This window comes from Lycium ferocissimum, unplaced genomic scaffold (assembly GCF_029784015.1).
Source record: "Lycium ferocissimum isolate CSIRO_LF1 unplaced genomic scaffold, AGI_CSIRO_Lferr_CH_V1 ctg4064, whole genome shotgun sequence".
Classification (NCBI taxonomy): domain Eukaryota; kingdom Viridiplantae; phylum Streptophyta; class Magnoliopsida; order Solanales; family Solanaceae; genus Lycium; species Lycium ferocissimum.
In genome coordinates, this window is record NW_026725554.1 from 5,108 (window position 1) to 19,690 (window position 14,583).

At 37.1% G+C, this 14,583-nt stretch overlaps 1 long non-coding RNA gene across 1 annotated transcript; it reads right to left on the reverse strand.

Annotated features, from left to right (window-relative positions):
• Positions 1-13,379: 13,379 nt before the first annotated feature.
• Positions 13,380-14,291, reverse strand: LOC132044247 (uncharacterized). Its single transcript, XR_009412082.1, has 3 exons — positions 14,103-14,291; positions 13,813-13,894; positions 13,380-13,689 (listed from the first exon to the last, which is right to left on the reverse strand). It is a non-coding gene; the product is annotated as an uncharacterized LOC132044247 (long non-coding RNA).
• Positions 14,292-14,583: the final 292 nt, after the last annotated feature.

Here is a 14,583-nt window from a genome sequence, read left to right on the forward strand (position 1 = left end):
TGTTTGGGGTGTCCAAGTAGGACATCAGTCGCGGCCCACGGAGCTGGGTCGTGACAAAAGTGGTATCAGAGCGGTTTGTCCTCGGAATGTCTACGGAGCCGTGTCTCGTAGAGTCTTGTTTATCGGTGTGTTGTGCACCACATCTATAAACAGGAGGCTACAGGACATTTAGGGTGTTACCTTTCTTTGGATCTTAGATCGTGCGATAGAGCCAGCCGTAGGAAACGAATTCCTTTTTACTAACCTTTGATTTCAGCCGAAGGACGGTGTAGACAGAAGACAATGATTGATGATATTGGAAACTATACAGTACAAGGGTAAGCAATGGTATGAAAGATGTATGTTGGGGAAGTCATTTGAAGTATGATTGAAATATAAAGTTGAAGGTTGAAAAGGAAAGTAAATAGGAAATGCTCGTGCCATTTGAATTATGTATGTAAGGTAAGTCTTGATATTTTTATACTTTTACTTGAAATTGTTAGCCTTGTGTGGCTATGCTACGATATGATACGTACATATATATGTTGGCCCCGTGAGGCATTGTTGGTATTTCTCGCGTGCAGGTTTTGGGACAGTAAGAAATACAGAGGAACCTCTGCCCAAATTTTTCCAAAATTATAAAAAGGAAAATGAGATGTACGTTCTTAACATGTCTTGAAAGTCGATACCGATAGAGTAAATCTATTATGTTGGATTAAAAGAGACATCCTCCATGTCATTCGTAAGAAGCACCACCCTTAATTGGGAAATTCTATTTCGAGAAAGTATATATGAGCAGCAAATTTGCAATTTATTTAAACGGACCAAAATACGTTCCGACCACACTTTGCTTTAGAAAAGCCTATGTTGAAGGGCAAAAATGTCCAGCAGTTAAGTTTCACCTTATTGGAAAAATACAAAGCGTATGACAAGTAGTTGGGAATTAAATGGTTCGCTTACCACTCCTATATATATATATATGGAGGTAATTATGTGAATTAAGTACTAAGAAGTTCTGTGATGTTTGTCGGACTTTAGTTACCTTCTGCTAGTGGTTGGAGAGAGCCTTACGAAATATTTTACCGAGTTCCCGACGATTGATTGGAGTCGGAATTTGCGGAATAAAATTTAAACTTGTGGGGCGGTGTAGAATTTGACATATAGACGAAGGTAAGTATTGAGGATTTAGATAAGGGGCGACACAGTAATTATATGGTCAGAAAAGTGAAAGACTCCTCTCTAGATCGGGGTGGGACCCGCTACGAGGACGTTTTGAAAATTGATAAGACCCCGACTTGCCTAAAATTACGTGACAAAGGTCGTGCGGGGCAGTTGATGCGATTATACCGGCTTTAACGCACTTAAATGCATTAAAGTTTTAAGGTTAAGCGTGCTAGGGCCAGAGCAATTCTGGGATGGGTGACCCCCTGGGAAATATACTAAAATTTTCACAAATATAGATATGAGAGACAAATAGGAAATTTGGGGTAATCTAAAGGAAATTAGAGTATGTGGAATGGTTAGCAACTTTATAGAGGTCGCGTGAGTTGCGACGGATTAGATTGGTGAAAAGGAAGAGGAGCAACGCAGCTCTGAAATTAGAGTAAGTTGGAACAAGTGATTGGAAATGTCTTGTAAAAGAAATGACATAAATATATATATATATATATATATATATATATATATATATATATATATATATATGTATGTGTAGGACTCCCCTTTTATGACTATGTCGATCGATGGGTGAACCCTAATAGCTAGTGTTGTAATATATGGAAGATATTAAGTGGACAGAATTTATGAGACAAAGTGAAAGGTGTGGGATAGATGTTACGAGATAAGCGATATTGATTTTGTACAGTTGACATTGGAAAATTCTAATACAACGATATTTGGAAAGAAAAGAGAGTAATTGAATAGAACGAAGGAGATCGAACGTCGAGAAAAGTTGAAAGTAAGAAACGTAATTAAGCGAGCCTCGAAAAGAGCCGACGGGCAAAGTACGAAATTATTTGCAAAAAGGAACTGGAATGTAATAATGCAGGGCAAAGGAAAACCCATGGTATGGAACGATGAATTATGTGAATATCAAAAAATGTGAATATCAAGAAAGCGGAACGACAGATAAGGAACGGGTGTGAAAGAGGGAATAACTTAGCCGAATCTTCCAATGAGGAAGAATATGATTACTAAAAGATAAATTTCTACATTAATTACGTTATTTGAGGACCAGCTATCAGATAAGATTTTGTAATAGGTGATCGAGAGTTTTCATCGCCTCGTGAATTTATTAAAGTCTCGTACGAGGCTAATCAAGTTATAGATTGTAAGGAAAAGACATGGATATGGTATAAGTACAGCCCCTTAAAGGGGGGGGGGGGGGGGGGAGAACGTATTATGTTAGACTTAAAACGGCATTACAATATCTTTAGGTGTTAAGAAAGGAAATCTACTGACTGGAGGCCCGAGCTTAAATGTATTTACATACCAAGAGAATAAAGGGAAAGAATGAAGGACGCCTTAAGGAAATGCTTCTCGCCAATATGAATTGTGATATGTTTATGTTATGATTTGAATCTCCCCTATCGGGTAACTGATGTGTACCTAAGTACGCAGTAATATGTTTTAAAGAATAGTAATAAAGGCAAGAAAATGGCTGCGAGCTAGGTCTCTAAAGAGTAATGGAGAGGATTATCAGACTCAAAGAATATTTTGGGTAATAACGATTATCGTAATAGGAATACCAGTGCTTGGTAGTTTGGAAATCTTTGAAGAAAAGAAAGGGGTTCGTTAGATACTAGAGAATAGTCCATGGACCACTAATCACATGAAACCCGAGGAGATACGCCATGAAATTATGTGGATTATCGGCATGAAGTGGTGTTTGATCATATTTGTAAAGAATCCGCACGAGAGAAATTACTCCACTCATGATCTGGAATTAGTCACGGTGATTTATGTTTTTGAAAATATGGCGGCATTATTTATATGGAGTCCACGCTGATAATTGTACAGACCATCAGAGTCTCCAGTATATTTTAAGCCAAAAAGAAACTGAATTTGCGATAAGGAAAATGGTTTGAATTATTGAGAGATTATGACGTCGATATTCTGTACCACCCTAGAAGAGCTAAAATTGTGGCGACGTTCATAGTCGCAATCTATGGGCAAATTGACCGGTGTGCATCCGAAAAGAAAGGAGGAATTGGTTCGTGAAATTCATCAGTTAGTTAGCTATAGAGTTTGTTTGGACGATTCTGGAAATATTGGGGGTATCTGTCCGAGAAGTTGTTGAATCATCAATTATGGAAAAGGTAAAATAGCGTCAGTTCAAGGATGCCATTCCAATACGGAGAGGTAGTTATTGTGCCAATATCCGCGCCAATAAGTCCAAAATCGAGCATCAAAAGCTCGGCGGAGCTACGAGAACGAAAATTTTATTTGGGTTTACGATTAAAATATATTTTTTAGATGTTTGTATGGGTAAGGTACGATTTTAAAAGAGATTATTGTCAAAGATTGACGAAAGTCAAGATCGGGCATCAAAACTACTTATTTCTTCGAAGAAATGAAAATTTTAGTTTGGAAATGAGAAACGATTAACATGGACTCTATTATAGGTTTACCGCGCACTCTGCGCGGGTGCGATTTTAATTGGATTATTGTTGACAGATTGATGGAATCAGCTCATTTCCTTATAGATCGGGACTACTTATCCTCGGTCCGAGGACTATGCCGATTGTATATAAAGAAGAGCAAGACTTCACGGAGTTCCGTGTCTATTATAACCGACGGGGGTAGTGAAGGTGAACATTTACGGAGGTCGTTCCGGGAGGGATTGGGGACTAATAATAAAGTCTTAGCACAACATTCCATCCTCGAATCGAGACCTTATATGATAGAAAATGCGATCGGACTATTGGTGCGATATGGGTGAAGATATGTTGCGGGTCCGTGTTATTGATTTCAAAGATAGTGGAAGTGATCATTCGGGGATGGTTAATTGGATTTGCTTATGATAATAATAATGTGTATCGTTCCAACATCCAGATGGTATCATACGAAGCCTCATGTGGCAGAAAATGCAGAACTCCGATTGGTTGGTTCGATGTGGACGAAACTAAATTAATTGGTCCAGATGTGATCTCGCAAGCAGTTGACAAAGTGAAACTGATTCGAGAGCGACTATTGGTGACCTTTCTGAAATATTTCCAGTAAATGACATTCAGATGACGGAGGAATTGTCTTATGAGAAGCAACCTGTAGCTATTCTGAATTGTCACACAACCTGTGAGGAGGTTGTGTACCAGGGACATACCCTCTGTTAAGGTCTTATAGCTAAACGATAATGGAGAAGAAATGACCTGGGAAGCAGAGGACAGCATGAAGAAGAAATATCCTCATTTGTTCATTACACCTGCAAGTAAGCTAAATTTTTAGATTTGTTACGTTGATGAATAAGTGATTTATATTTGCTTTCCAACTCCCCCGCTATGCTTATAAGGCCTTATAAGGCTAATCTAACATTCGAGGACGAATGTTCTAAAGGGGGGAGGATGTTATATCCCGTATTTTACACCATTTGGACATTTTGGGATTGTTGAGACAAATTAAGGACAATGTTTGTATTTTTATTTGGTATATAAGTTGGTTATGAAAAATTTAGACGTGGAAATATTGGAAAAGACTAAGGGCAAAATGGGAATTTTGAAAATTGATTTCATGGATTAGCAAAAATATGGACAAAATAATTGGGCTTGAAAATTTTTTTTAAAAAAAATAAGCAAGCCAAGCCCAACCCAAAAGGGGTGGCCGGCCATAGCTTGAAGAAAATGAAAAAAAAAAAAATACCCAAGCCCATATAATTTGATCATGTGAGGAAATAATATAAAGGGGCAATTATTCATTAAACCCCTTAGAACTTTCAAGACAAAGAATAGAAGGAGAAAAAAAGAGAAAATAAGAACAACAACAACAAGCCATTCGGCCAAGACAAGGGGAAAATCACCCCTCAAAATATTGTTCCAAAAATTATTTTCTTGTTATATTCCTACTAATTCAAGGCTCCCTTTACAACTTGGTGTAGTTGTTTTGGAAGATTGAGCATTAGTTTCATCAATTCACACTTTGGACAAGTGAAGAACCAAGGAGAAAAAGGTAAGAATTAATCCCTTATTATTATGTTATGAAGGTTTGTTTGTGTTGTAGTATATGGAAATATGGAAGTTGGAAGTTTGCAAAGTGGGTGTGCATGTGTGCATGTGGCCGTGTATATGTGCTATGTTGTGTAGTTGGGATGAGTTGAATTTCTATGTTGTATTTTAGTTGTGGTTATTGTGGAGTTTGTGTTGAAAATGAAAGTTGAATGAAAATTGGATGAAGTTGGAAAAATTGCCATGTTGGCCGTGTGGTATATTGGTAATGAATAATGATGGATTTATTTTGTTTAACATGTTAGTTGTGTTGTTGTGATCTTTACAATGTAAATGAAGATTATAGGGGTTAAGTTGGCACGAAAATGGAATGTAGAGAATTATGTCATATTAATGTGATTTTATGATATTAAGATAATGAAGTTGTTTAAGTGTAGATTATTGTTGTTGGTGATGAATTAGTGAGTAGAAAATGTGTTGGGATGGTTTTGTTGCACATATAGGAATTTTGGATGGAATATGGAATTGTTGAATATTGGCTATAAGGCTTGGAATATTCTTGGCTTATGTTTGAATGATCATAAATTAGTATTTGAATATGAAAATATTGATATTGACTTATGAATGCAAAGTTAGATTTGGAGTGGTTGCATTATTTGGAAAAGAAAACTATTTATGTTAGAATGCGTTTCTAGTCGATTCTTTGATGTTGTTGGTGTTGTTGTTGGTATGGTTGCTGCTAATTTGGCCGAGTTTAAATCTCGGGGATGTTGAATTTATAGGGGAAATCTTTGCCGAAATTTCGGTAGACAATATGAATTTAAGTTGAAATCTTAGAAGCTTGAAACTCATATTTGGTAATTGTGACCAAATTGTAGATTTTGGCGAACTTGAGACTTGATTTTGGAGACGTATAGAAGGCGGAAAAGGTATGTAAAGCTATCCCTTTCCTTCTTTTGGCATGTCCTAGACATACTAGGTTGAGATTTGAGCCTCGGGGGCAATTCTGTTCATAGAAATCCGAGTCTGATTCTAGGCACTATTCATTCAATGTAATTGAATTATAATTCTTATGTTTTGTTGGAAAACTATCCGAACATCCATAATTTGCACAAATGTGATAGAATCGTTTTGAAATTTACATGGATGACTCCATAGAGTCTAATGTTCGTAATTTGTGTCCGCCACCTCGACTTGACCCGAGGTGGGCCCACTAGTCCCGAGACTTCCTTCGTTTGTCTTACTTGATCCACCTTTGTATGGTATAAAGAGGGGACCTTTGCCTACGCATTTAAGGCTCCGTTTGATTTGTTCTATAAGTTATTTGAAAGCTCCTAGATGTGAACGACACTAATTTTAAAAAAAAATGGCTTATGAAGTATTTTTCGAAAGTTTGTAAATTTAAAGGCTCATACTTGTGTATACTATTCGACGGACTTGATACTTATTTTGAACCTTCGACTTCAATATGTATAATATATGTATATGTGTATTTAATCGTCGAGTCTTGGATTTAATGTGTATATGCATATGGTTTCCGCACTACTCGCTCGTGCCTATTACTATGATATCGTTCGCCGGTTCCGGGCCGGTTTGTGATCGTGCGCACTATGATAAATTCGGCGCAAGATATCTTTGTGTTACGGTTCCGAGACCTCGCCATAGGGCCGGGTTCCGTTTATGGAGTTATCTTTGTGATATGGCTTATGATATGTTTGATGATATGATATGTTGTGTTCGGGGTGTACGGAGATTTGAAACCTTCTCGGAGTATCTTTGTGTGTGGCACCAGCGTCGGAGTGGTGACCACGTTCCTGAGCCTTATGCATGATCTCTGTTTGCATTATGTACATATGCCTTCAGTGCAGTTTGGTATATATTGATCTGGTATTCTCTCTCTGTACCTTTCACTTCAGTTATGGTTTGGATTTCTGTACTTTATGCTTTACATACTCAGTACATCTTTCGTACCCCCCCCGACCCCCTTTCTTCGGGGGCGCGTTTCATGCCCGCAGTACGGAGAGGTTCGTGATCCGCGGTGTAGGCCACACGTTCGCTATTACGAGTGCTCCTTTTGGTCGGAGCCCATATGTTGGTACCTATCTTCTCGCGATGTTTATGCTTTTGTATATTTGATTATTTGGGGTACGGCGGGGCCCCGTCCCGTCATATGTTTTCGTTTCGATTTGTAGAGGCCGTAGTCATATATGTGGGTCATGGGTCATGTGTGTGTTCGTTTGTTTATAATCCGTGTCTTCTTCCCGTTTGGTCCCGTTTGCTACTATGGCCAAAACGGCCCATTTGTTTGTATACGTGTGTATATACGTTCGGCGATGTATATTCCGCCCCAACTATGATATGATGATTTTTTGGATGCGGCTTAAGATAAATGGCCCGTACTTTTGTATATGTGTGTATATATTCAAATAGGACATGTGTATTCCGCCGACCCCTTCCGACTATGATATGATGATTTTTTGCACGCGACGACCGCTTAAGATAATATTTGCTTTTAATCTGTTAACACCTAATTTTTTTGAGATAATTAATATGAAAGTCCCTCAAAAATAAATAAAATAATTTGAGTTAGATAAAAATATGATTTTAATTTGATTAAAGTAATAAGTTGTTTAGAAATTAATTGGCATTTTATAACATTTATAAAGTACTTATTTGATTTAATCAAGACGAAAGGGAATTTTTGTTTTAAAATAATAATAATTTAATTATTGAAATTGTCAAAATTAGTAAATACTTTATTCCCTTTAATCCATGGATTTTGAGTAATTTAAATAATTGACCATTTCACCCTTTAATCTTTAATTTTTTGCATGATTGTATGTTATTTCAAATTAATGTATAATTATCTATAAATATTAGGCTTAAGTAACTAAAACGCCCCCAAACTTGGCACGAATTACAACTTTCGTCCCCAAACTATTGCTACACTTCAAGACACCCCTAGACTTGGAAAAATGGGTTTTAATTAATCCCTGAGCTCATGACCCAGAGTGAGTGTAGTCACTCGTAGGTCCAGCTAGATTAAAACGCTTATGTGGCCATCCACGTGTAATATATTTATGCCACATAATAAATGGCAACTAGAATCGGGTAAATAACCCGAACCGACCCTACCCGACCCGACCCGACCCACGTTTAATTAAACCCCCCTTCAGTCTCTAGAAGCCTCCATTTGAACCAACACGCTAAAAAACTCTCCGTCTCCCTTTGATTTCTATGGAAATTTTAGGGTTCTAGTCTACAATTCTCGCTAAAAACTAGTTGTTAGGGTCACATTGTGTCGATTCTTGGGTATATTAAGTGTGGGTGGGTGGGTTCAAGTTCATCGATTAGTGTTCGTTGCAGCTGTTTTGGTGGGTTTCTTTTGGTCAATCATTTTATCTGCTCCAATCGATCGTGGTTTCAGTTGTCTTCTTCAAAGGTTAGTGATTTCAACCTCTGTTTTTTTATTAGGGTTTCTTAAAGTCTATTAGGGTTCTGATTAAGGTTTCTTCAAACATGTTTGTCTTCTGAAATGCTTGATAATGCTTCTAGTTACAAAGAACATGAGTTTATGGCTACTGAAATTCATCGTTAAAGACTTGATTTTGTGCATACATGTCTTTTGGTATTTATTTAATTACCTAAAAAATTAGGGGCTTTTTTATTTTTATTTTATTTGTCCTATGATAGCACATGCTTATGTATTCTTGTAAAAACATAAATCTTTTAGGGCTTTTCTGATTTGTATGTTTAGATTTTTCTGTAATAATTGAAAATTTTAGGGTGTTTTGGTTATATTGAAGTTAGGTGAGGATTATTCTATGTAAAGGTGATGTCTTTTTCTGTATGCAACCATTTTTTTTTATTTTTTTGTTTTCTCTTACTTTTCATTTTCTGTGATTTATTGTTAATGTTTAGGCTAGCCTAATGTTTATGGTAATTAGTATAAGTTATAGATGTAATTCATTGTTTGGCTGAGTTTTTGAACTGTTAAAACCTCATTAGGTTGAGGAATGACTACTAAGTACTTTCATTTTAGATGGAAAATTGGTGGTATATTGGTGAGTAAAGTGGGGCCTACTTTTGTTGGGGGTAGGACAGAACATTCTTTTAACATTGATTTTGATCATTTGTCTATTCCTGAGCTAGTAGATCTTGCTAAAGAATTTGGGGTGATTAATTTAGGGACCACTTATATTGCACCTAAGGGGGGTGCTTTGGTAAAATTAACATCAGACAGGGATTTATTAGACCTAGGAGTACTATTGAATGATGGGGATATAATTGAGATTTATGTGTGCAACGACTCTTCTTTTAAGGATGTGGGGCCTGTCAGCCAGCATGTGATTGGTGGGGCTGGTGATAATTTATCAAAGCCAAGTGGGGATAGGGAATCTACTAGTCTATTTATTCCCTCTCCACCATTAGTTAATACAACACCAACTACAAGTCTAGATCTAGAAAATCCTTCTTCTCCAAACTGTGTTGAAGGGGCTGAAGCAAATACTAGTGGTGCTTTTGCTAGTAGTGATTTTGCTGCTGAGAATCCCACTGGTGATGTAGACAATTCTGAGGAAGAAGATGCAGTAAATGGGTCTGATTGACGTACGATAATTATGGGAGTGATGTTCATGAAGAACTTAGGGTGGTGAGAGAAGATTTAAGAGAATACAAAACAAACAAAGCTACTAGGGCTGCTAAGGATAGACTAGATGGGTTTTTAGGTGATGCTGGAGTGGATGAAGGTTATGAAGACATTGATAGAGTGAGAACAAGTCTAAGGGGTTATTTGGGAGGTGATGATGATGAGCCATATTATGACTCATCAGATGTAGATAGTTTTGCTTCTGAATCTAAGGATAAAGATGTTAGTGATGATGAACAGCTTGAAGGAGGGACTGAATTGAGGGCAAGAAGAAAGACAAATAGGGTTGTGTATGATCCAGATTGTGAGAAAGTCATTTGGCAGGTTGGTCTAGTATTTCAAAATGTCAGAATTCAGAGAAGCTTTGACCAAATATGCTCTGAAGAAAGGTGTCCAACTGGACAAGAAGAAGAATGACACAAGAAGGGTTAGGGTGAAGTGCAATGAAGGTTTTCCTTGGATGATATATGCTAGCAGGGAAAGTAGGAGTACAAACTTCACAGTCAAGACCTACAATGCTAGACACAAATGCCATAGGACCAACATCAACTTCTTTTGCAATTCTAAATTTTTGTCCAAGCATTATAAGGAGAGAATCATTTCCCAACCTACAATTAAAGGGTGGGAAATACAAGACTTGGTTAGGAAAGATTTTGGTATATATGTTGGGAAATCTGTCTGTTTGAAAACAAGGAAGATTGTTTTGAGAGAAGTCATGGGAGATCATATTCTTTGTATTGCTAAGTTTAGTAGACTCTTTGACTACAGGAATGTCTTTGCTACAAACTAATCTTGGCAGCACATGTGTTGTGAATATAATAGATATGGAAGATGGTAAAAAAGAATTCAAAAATTTCTATATTTTTTTCGCTGCAATGAAATTGGGGTTCATGGGAGATTGTAGGCGGTATATAGGCCTAGATGGTTATTTTTACGAAGGGTATTTGCAAGGGCCAGTTACTTGTGTGATTGCTAAAGATGGAAACAATCAAATGTTTCCAATAGTATGGTTATTCTTTGGGCCGAGACAAAGGATACATGGAGATGGTTTATGAGAATCCTCTAGGATGACTTGCAACTTGGAGATGGGACTGAGGTCACTATAATTAGTGACATGCAAAAGGTACCTTTTTTTCATTATTTGTTTTCTGTTTAGGCATTATGTTCGATTTTCTGATTCTGCTATGTTTTTACAGGGTTCGGTTAGAGCTGCTGAAGAAGTATTTCCTGCTTTTAAGCATAGAATGTGTGCTAGACACATTCTGTCTAACTGGGCCCAAAATTGGAGAGGTATTGAGAGGAGGAAAAAATTCTGGAAGCGTGTTAGGTTAACATTTGAGCGGACTGAAAAATATTTGAATGAGTTAGATCAGTTGGGTTAGGGTATTGTTGAAGACCTTATTTCATACAACAAAGAAAGGTTGTGCAAAGTGTATTTCAAAGAATTTTCAAAATGTGATAGTGTGGACAACAACATGTCAGAATCTTTTAATGCTTGGATACTGTCAGCTAGACACGAGACAATTGTGTTAATGTTAGAAGAAATTAAAATCAAGGTGATGAATAGGATAGCTAAGATAAGGGCATTTTCTGAAACTTGGGTTGATGGGATATCACCAGTGGCATTGAAAGTGTTCAATGCTAATGTTGAGAGGTCAATGAACTGTACACTTCACTGGAATGGAGACTGTGGCTTTGAAATCAAAGAGAGGTTAGGTACTCATATTGTTCAACTGGCAAGGGCATATTGCAGCTCAGGTCATGGCAACTAAAAGGTATCCCTTGTGCACATGCCATAGCAGCTATGCACTATAGGAGAATTGATCCAAGTGAGAATCTTTGTACATTGGCACAGACAAGAGACCTATTTAAGGGCTTATTCTCACTTCATACAGCCTGTTCCAAGCATGATTATGTGGCTAGACAGTAAAAACCCAAAGATAGAGCCTCCAGAAGTAAAAAAAAAAAAAAATGCCTAGCAGGCCAAGAAGGTGCAGAAGAAAGAAGATAGGAGAAGTGAGAAGGGCTGGAAAGTTGACAAAAAGATGGATAGCCATGACATACTCTGGTTGCAAGTCTAGTACATATTTAATAAGAAGTTTTCCTTTAAGGCCTCCAACTGCATCAGCAACAACTTCTGCCCCTTCTAGGAGGAAATACTCAAGGCCACCAATAGCATCAGCAACTTCTAAGAGCAAATACTCAAGGCCACCAACTACTGATGCAACTTCCAAGAGGAAATACTCAAGGCCACCATAAGCTGATGCACCAACAGCAGCTAGAGCAAAAGCAGCAGGATCAACAAGAGCACCAAATGCACGAGCAACTGCTCCTCCAACTACACCAGCAACTGCTCCACCAACTGCTCCAGTAACTACTCCACCAACTGCTCCACCAACTGCACCAGCAACTTCCAAGAGGAAATACATAAAGCCACCAGTCCCTCCAAGGCCTAAATCAACTACAAAGGTAACTGTAATATACATTGCTTTACTTACTATTAACTAGTCAAATATTAACTTGTTATCTGTTAGGTTAATGCTTCCCAGCAGTCATCAACTGGAAGTACAAGAAAAAGTAGTGTTCATGACACTCAAGATGCATCTACAAGCATGGAAGGGGGCAGGACTAAGTACAAGAGGCCAGGAGTTGTTGGACAGGGTGTATTTGTGTCTGAGTCTAGATACAAATGTGTTAATGTAAGTGTTTCTCAATCACCTAAGTTACTGTTATTATTTTTGGCCACTTTATGACACTAACCAATTTAAATTGCAGCAAGGAATGCCTAGGAGCAGGTTGGTGTCCATGCCTAAGGCAATGAATTCAGCCTTGGTCACAGGTGATATTGGATACAAACCCAGCAAAGGATTGAAGTGGAAAGGAACAAAAGCAGTTACACAAAGACAACTCCAAGTGCAAAGTGCTAATCATAGAATCCAAATAAGATCAAAGGCTCTTGGAGTTCAAACAAGATCAAGAAAAAGAAAATCTCCAATGAAGAAGTAGTCTGATATTTCTATGCTTAAGCTATCTATTTTTTATGAAACTTGGATATGTAAGCAAACAATGTAGCTTGGTAGTTTTTGTTGACAGTTAGTGCTCTTTTTGTCCAATTATGTTGCATATGACAATGACCTTGATTTGGTATTAAATGGTATTGGTTTATTGTCCAGATTTTCATTGAAATGGTACTTGGTATTTTATGTCAAGGTTTTGCATTGAATGGTAGTTGATATTTCTACCAGATTTTGACGTGAAATGGTACTGGTTACTGGTTTATTATCCATATTTTGCATTGAATGTTAGTTGGTGTTTTGTTCAGGTTTGCATTGAAATGGTCAATGCTTATTGTCCAGATTTGCATTGAATGGTAGTTGCTATTTTCTGTCCAGATTTTCCATTGAATGTTGGTTGGTGTTTTGTCCAGGTTTGCATTGAAATGGTCAATGGTTATTGTCCAGATTTTTCATCCCAGATTTTGATAGTGTCCATATGGTATAAATGTTGTTGGTTAGCATGTTGAATAGGCTAACCATTACTAACCAGATGGTATAACATATTGCTTAACAAAGTCATCATAATCATATTCAATATGCTAACCAAAATTAGATTACATTGTTAATCATCTAAATAGAACTTCACTTCAACATAATTAGTACCACAACCATTGTTAATCATCTAAGTACAACTTCACTTCAACCTAATTAGTACTACTACCAGAACCAAGATAAAACATCAAATTAAATAGGACACTAATGCTAGACAAATCTTCAATGTTCTTGACCACTTCAACTCTTGCTCATATTTGTTTTTCTTCTTCAACAAACCCCAAATAACAATATTAGCTTGCTCCAGAAATGGTGGTTCATACCAATCGAAAAATTTGCAAGAACTTCGACCTTTCACCTATAAAAAGTGAACGAAAATTAGTGACAAACCCGGTAAAATTAGATGTAAATCAGAGACTAGATTAAACAAACCCAGCAAAATCATACTAAAATTGAGATACTAAAAATAAAAATTACATACCTTGTAATTTTGACAACCCCAAAATTTCCTTCCCAGATTGTCATCGGACCATGAAATCCTCACCACCGCCAGAAATCCACATCTACAAACTCTAGTTATGAGTATAATTGAGAGAGAAACTTACAATAGAGAGAAACTTTAACAATTAGAAAAGAAAGAGAACAAAAAAACTTGAATTTCAAGTTGTGGTGTATTTTAATGGGGGAGGGGTTAAATAAGAAGAAGGGGCTGATGTTACCCGTTGGAAGTCAAAGAAATATAAAGGCAAATGTGAAAATTGGATTTGTTACCATTTTTATGCTGATGTGGCACCTCTCACGCGCCTCTTGGCGTGTGACTACACTCACTATGCCATATGGCAGCTCAGGGATTAATTGAAACCCATTTTGCCAAGTCTAGGGGTGTCTTGAAGTGCAACAATAGTTTGGGGACGAAAGTTGCAATTCGTGCCAAGTTCAGGGGCGTTTTAGTTACTTAAGCCTAAATATTTTAATTAGTTAATTAAGTGGTCCTTATTGCAAATTGAGGTTTAAATTATTCTGTTATGGCCACAATTAATTTGACCAATTCATGGTTCAAGGAAATTGGGTTAATTTTGTAAAATTAGCCTTTTAATGGCCTTGATTTAAATAACCAAATTCATTGGTTTAAAATAATCAAGGTCATTAATGCAATTTAATTTTTAAACCTGCTAATTAGGCCAAATATGGTCATAATTGAAATGACCAACTAAATTGAAATCAATTAAGGCCAAAATTTGGCCATAATTGA